Source organism: Carassius carassius, chromosome 18, assembly GCF_963082965.1.
Source record: "Carassius carassius chromosome 18, fCarCar2.1, whole genome shotgun sequence".
Lineage (NCBI taxonomy): Eukaryota > Metazoa > Chordata > Actinopteri > Cypriniformes > Cyprinidae > Carassius > Carassius carassius.
The window spans coordinates 32,032,451-32,038,450 of NC_081772.1; positions in this window are offsets into that span (position 1 = coordinate 32,032,451).

Below are 6,000 nucleotides of genomic sequence, written 5' to 3' on the forward strand. Positions count from 1 at the left end.
ATTATATTATGTCATGGCCGCGAGATCTTTATGTTGAGGTAATGAAAAATCCATTTCTCGTGGCCTAGACTTCTTATTTCTTACAACATATTTTTCTTGTGGTAACAAGTTTAATGCGTAAACAAACCTACGTGACCATAGAAACCTGGGTTCCTCTTCAGGAACTCGAGCTGCGTTGAAGCGCTACGGGGAACACGTCTAGCGTGAGCGACTCTGAATATCGTGTGTAATCAGTCCAATGGAAGAGCGTGACGTCACGGGCAGGGTGACGTAAGCGACCATGAAGCTATAAAAGCATTTGCCGCGCAGCTGGCGTCAGCTTCGCTCTGTGTGTGAATGTCCTCTGTTTGTCTTGTGAGTCTTATTTACTGTTGTCTGTCCAGCAGAGCTCCAAGTCATGTCTAAGAGCAAGGCGAAAACTAAGCATTTGAAAGACGAATACGGATTGCATTTCAGACAGTCTGTGAGTGGTCTGCCTGGGTTCGAAGCACAGCAGCTGCACTCGTGGGGTTCGCAAGTGGATTTGGCGGAGGGAATGGAGACGGGCGAGTCCCTATCTCCTTCCACTTCCGGCAGATCTGACGGCCAATCTCTGGAATCGGAAGCACGCTCTGCGGTTCCTTCCACCCAGGGAGAGGAATCGACACTCCACCTCTCTTCCTCCGAGGAGGTCAATGCGGTTAAAGGTATGTTGTTAGCTGTTTGGCTAATGTTGCAGGAGCTCTGGCATATCAATTAACCAAATTCATTTATTGTAGCTGGAATATCATCTGCTTTGCGGTGGTGTGTAAGGCTGCCATTATTCCCAGGTAGGTTTAGTTTGATTTAAGTGTTTGCGTGGAGTGTTTGGACTCACTGTAACTTCCATGCTCTCGTTCCAGATGGGTTTGAGTTCATCTTCAAATAAACTGTTGAGAATTGTGCTGTGAGCAACTGTATAACTTGGGTCTCCTGATGACCAAAATCTGGTATGTATAGTTTCACTCTTTCTTAATGAGTAAATTTGACAAGTTAATGAATCATTGTTTTTAGCAGGACTATCTTTGGGAGCATTCCATCCTGTGGGGGGTTGAGGCGATCAGTTCCTTCATATAACAGGATTACGACGACGTTGCTGTTTTGCTGTGTGTTTTTGTGTTTATTTGTTCTTTCCACTCTTGGTTGTAGCTGTTCCAACTAACTCAACACTGTACATGTTGGGCTGGGTGCTTCGGCCTGCCCTCCCATCCTAGAATTACCAGCTTTGCATAAGCGTGTTTGTGTGGTTTCTTTGGATTTGGAGTTTGTCTGTTTCCTTTATACTGTTTGTGTATTGTTTTGTTTATTGTATTGGTTTCTTCATTGATTTGTTTCTTGCCACGTTTGATTTAGCTTATTTTGTAATTTACTTTTATAAACCCTCTGTTTGTGTATTTTTTCCTTTTTATTAAGTGACAATTGACTTTCATCTGAGTCTTGTTTATTTGTAATTTAAGAATGCCATATGTCTCCAATCAGGCTCTGGTATAACTTTGTTTGGTGTATTTGATTAATTGTTTTCCCTTGTGTTTTAGGCTTCTGAACAGGGAGGATAGTTCTAGTACCCTGGTGGTGGCGTTTGGAGCACAAAGTGTGGATTGCCGTGTGTGATCACTTATCTCACAGTGTGTGTGTGTGTGTGTGTGTGTGCGCGCATGGGTCAAGAATAATCACTCTACGGCTGGCCTACCCTGCTACAGTTAAGCCTTAGTCATTCTAGTCATGTATTTGGTGTACTGAGTTGTAGTTCTTAAGCCATTGAGTTATATCTTAGTCTGGTCGTTTTAAAGTGTCTTATTTGATTATTGTGAACTTAATAAACATTTTGTATTATGATGCCCATGTCTCTGCCCTCCATGGTAACCAACCTGTGTGTCAGTGTTTAGTTCCCCTTACTTGAAAGGGGTGGCGTCGTCAGCATTAAATAAATTCTTCTTTAGTATTCATTGTGCCATTTACTCCTCTGTGACCACGCTACATAGGCTTAGTATGGGATTCGACCGCAATGCCGTCACGACTGTCCCCTGCTCGTATCGAGCCGATCCTCATCTCAGTCAAGAGAGTCAAAGAAGGCCAGTCACTCACTGTCAAACAATTTCAGAGATTGTTGGGTCTGATGGCAGCTGCGTCCAATGTGATACCTCTTGGCCTGCTGTACATGAGACCCCTACAGTGGTGGCTCAAGACCAAGGGATTCTCCCCGAGGGGCAATCCGCTTTGAACTATCAAGGTCATGCGGCGCTGCCTCCTTGCCTTGGAAATTTGGAAGAAACCTTGGTTCTTGAATTTAGGGCCCGGTGCTGGGAGCTCCTTGTCGCCGTGTAATACTAGCGACGGATGCATCCCTCACTGGTTGGGGTGCGGTCATGAGTGGCCACCCTGCCCGTGTTCTGTGGAGTGGTCGCCATCTGACATGGCATATCAATTGTCTAGAGATCCAAGCAGTTTATCGTGCACTGAAGCACTTACTCCCAGACCTAAGGGGTCACCATGTGTTGGTGGTCGATCAACACATCGGTGGTCTCTTAAATCAACCACCAGGGAGGACTGCATTTGCGCCCTTTGTACAAGCTGGTGCACCAGATCCTTGTGTGGTCCCAGGGCAAACTCCTCTCATTAAGAGCAGTATATATTCCTTGGAAACTAAATATGGGAGCAGACATAGGGGTGAAGCAGATATGGAGAGTTTTTGGCAGAGTTCAAGTAGACCTCTTTGCGACTCAAGAGACATCACAATGTCCCCTTTGGTTCTCTCTAGTTCATCCAGCTCCTCTGGGACTGGACGCTATGGTACAGACCTGGCCGAGGCTTCGTCTGTACGCCTTTCCCCCTATTGCTCTGCTCCCGGGAGGTCTGGCGAGAGTACGCCGGGACGGGGTCTGTCTGTTGTTAGTAGCCCCATTCTGGCCGGGCCGAGTATGGTTCGCAGATCTGGTCTCGCTCCTCGACGGCTCTCCATGGGAGATAACGATCAGGACAGACCTACTCTCACAGCCACAGGGCACAATAATTAACCCTCGCCCAGAGTCCATTCAAACTTATTCAAGATATCTCAGACAGACATCTGACCCTTAAAACTGCCTTTCTGTTGGCCATTACCTCTCTGAGGAGAGTAGGAGATTTACAGGCCCTCTCAGTGGCCCCTACCTATCTTGATTTTGCACCTGGCATGACGTTCATATACCCTCGAGCGGGATATGTTCCTAAGGTTCCCTCTATCACACCACAACTTGTAGTGCTGCAGGCCTTCTGTCCTCCTCTTTTGGGAGCCCGACCAAGAGAAGCTAAATTTTATGTGTCAAGTTCGAGCGCTGGACGCATACGTCCACAGAGCTGCCCTGTGGAGAAAAACAGACCAATTGCTTGTATGCCCAAGAGGGGTTTTCCTGCTTCTAAGCAGACTATTAGTAGTTGGATACTTGAGACTATCAACGCCACCTATGAGTCCTCTGGTCGTCCCCGCTGTCGGGAGCCAAGGCTCACTCGACATGGGGTATGGCGACCTCCATGGCCTTTCTAGCAGATGTGTCCATGCTGGACATCTGCAATGCTGCGGGGTGGTCCACGCCTTCTACTTTAGCAAGATTCTATGGCTTAGACATGCCAGTCACTCCAGGCGCTTCAGTCCTCTCGTCCTAAGCTGTGCTCTTCGGATACACACTAGGCAGGGGTTTGGTAGTCTGGCAGTGTGGGTACATTGTTCCCCATAGTGCTTCGACGCAGCTCGAGTTCCTGAAGAGGAACGTCTCTAGGTTACGTATGTAACCCTAGTTCCTCGAGGGAACGAGACGCTGCTTCTCGAGGCCATACCCCCGGCACCCTTGCCGGCGCTTGCTGGTACTCGAAACTGATGCCAGCTGTGCGGCACATGTTTTATAGCTTCCTGGTTGTTTACGTCACCCCGCCCGTGATGTCACGCTCTTCCATAGGACTGATTACACACGATATTCAGAGTCGCTCACGCTAGATGCGTTCCCCGTAGCGCTTCGACGCAGCGTCTCATTCCCCCGAGGAACTAGGGTTACATACGTAACCTAGAGATGATTATCAAAAATAGATAAAACCATTTTCTATAAACATTAAACATTTTATTTAATATACATAACTTATTAGGGCTATATTTTTATATTTATTGTTGTATATGCTTATTTCCTCTTTCAATTTGGTTATCGCTTTAACTAGTTAACTTTTGTATAATTATGCTAGTATTTGCTAACCTATCATATACAGTATCTCATAAATAAACGCCTGACACTTATTCCAATAATTCAAGTTTTGACTTGATTGTATGCCCATGTGTGATGATAAATGAGCGTGTTGTGTTTTCATTTACAAATGAAACTACGTGAATGAGTAATTCCTCAATGCAATGCTATAGTATTTATATTTATGGTCCATTAATTTGCAGAAATAAAATGAAATGCATGTTAAAATTAAACTGCATTCTAGCAAAAAATTCCAGTCAGCATAATCAAAGCTTCATTAACATGTCGAGCATTTACAGTAAGCTATTATTTACAAAAGTATTCCGAAGGTTAAGTAAAGAGATCGAAATAAAGGGGGGAAAAAACCTTTGGGTTACAAGTCCAACTCTCTAACCATTAGGCCACAGCTGCCTAATGGTTGCCTATATTCAGAAAAATGAATATAAACAAATATAAAAATATAACCAATAATAATAGGCTAATAATAATATGCAAATATTATGGGAAAAAGACGATCAGTTGGACTTTCAAGATGGATGGATAAAATGTTTTCTTGTAGGCCTATTTTATAATATGCACTTGATGTAACATTTATTCATGATAAATTTGAATGCTGACTATCACAGGTAACAGGTGTTACGGATCACACGGAACACAGAGGAGTAACAGATGAAGATGTTTATTACGAGACACAAGCAGAGGAGCAGGTAGTGAGGAGTGAATGGGAGTTAGGATCCGTGCAGGTAAGCTGTGACTTCTGGAGGGATAGGTGAACCACGCACACGCACTTCGGGGAATAGGATCCTTCGGAGAATATCCTTAGAGAGAGAGTAGAAGAGGTGTTAGTCCTAATAGTAAGCATACAGGAATGATCTTGTCGCAAACGTGACCGGACGATGACTGAGTGCGTGTGTGTGGCTTTTATGGTGCAGCGCTGGTGAGTGGGTGATGAGGAGCAGGTGGTGATGGTTCAGAATTCAGGTGAGGGTGTGCGCTGTGATTGTGTGGAGGTGGAATCTGGCGTGTTTGTGACAGTACCCCCCTCTCCAGGCGTGGTGGGCGTCCTCTTCCCCTGGGAGCTGGTCGATTGGGGTGAGTGGAATGGAAGGCGTCCAGTAAGGCGGGATCCAAGATGTTGCGTGGGACTCAGGAAAGTTCCTCTGGACCGTATCCCTCCCAGTCCACTAGGTATTCCAGCTGCCCACCACGCCGCCGGGAGTCCAGGATGTCCTTGACCGTATAAGCTGCGCCGTCATCTAGGAGGAGAGGAGGGGGGGGCTTTCGTCTCGCCAGGTTCTGTGGAGGGAGAAACAGAAGGATGGTGAGGTTTCAGGAGTGACACATGGAATGTGGGGTGAATCCGGTACTCAGGAGGAAGTTGGAGTTTATAAGTAACCGGATTGATCTGCTGGGTGATGGTAAACGGGCCAATAATTCTGGGACTGAGCTTGCGGCAGGGTAGACGCAGGCAGATGTCCCGGGTGGACAGCCAGACCTTCTGACCGGGTTGGTACTGGGGGGCCTCGGACCAGCGAAGGTCGGCTGTCGTCCTGCGTCTGCGAAGTGCCCGTTGTAACTGGTGATGAGCCGCGTCCCAGACCCTCTCGCTCTCCCGGAACCAGTAGTCGACTGCGGGAACATCCGAGGGCTCTCCAGACCAGGGGAACAGAGGTGGCTGGTAGCCGAGTACGCACTGGAAGGGGGTGAGTCCGGTGGTGGATTGACGGAGGGAGTTTTGTGCGTAGTCGGCCCACCCCAGGAATTGGTTCCAGGAGTT